Source organism: Penaeus monodon, chromosome 32 (genome assembly GCF_015228065.2).
Source record: "Penaeus monodon isolate SGIC_2016 chromosome 32, NSTDA_Pmon_1, whole genome shotgun sequence".
Taxonomy (NCBI): Eukaryota; Metazoa; Arthropoda; class Malacostraca; order Decapoda; family Penaeidae; genus Penaeus; species Penaeus monodon.
The window spans coordinates 17,288,773-17,289,293 of record NC_051417.1 but is presented as its reverse complement, the minus strand read 5'-3'; the positions used below and the strand labels follow the sequence as shown (position 1 = coordinate 17,289,293).

General features: G+C 35.3%; 1 protein-coding gene across 1 annotated transcript in view; it reads right to left on the bottom strand.

The window, feature by feature from the left end:
• The window catches only part of LOC119593575 (G-protein coupled receptor moody-like), a 23,359-nt gene that overhangs the window by 20,445 nt on the left and 2,393 nt on the right, over positions 1–521 (bottom strand). The gene's annotated exons all lie outside the window — the stretch shown is intronic.

Genomic DNA, 521 nt, shown 5'->3' with positions numbered 1-521 from the left:
GTAAGATCTTTTTTATTTACTGTTATAACCCGATAATGTAGTTAACCGTGTCTGTAGGATATGTGAAAAAATATATGCTTCTCCCTTAAAAAACGCAGATAAAGAGGAAGAAAACAAACAAACACACACAACATCCAGGGAACCCCCAATCTGTAAGGGTTCGGAATATATGCCCTAAAATCCAAGTTAAGCTCCTTTACAGGCATTTATAATTCACTGCATTCACAAAAAGTACTTCAGAATGTGCTTTAATCTGTCTTTAAAATCTTTCAGCTTCTTTTGATTCACCAAAGCAACAAATTCGCTCTGCATTATACTGGAATATCCCAGGAGTCACTGTGAACTCTATTCTAATATGAGTAAAGTGAAATACACGAAAACCTTCAACATCATTGTTAAAACGAGGATCAAAAGGGTATGTGGACAACATGGAGGAAGAAAAATCAAAGAAAGGAAAAGACAAACCGAATTGTTCGTCAAGACACCTCTGGGGATATGAGAACTGTTTTCTTACATATATA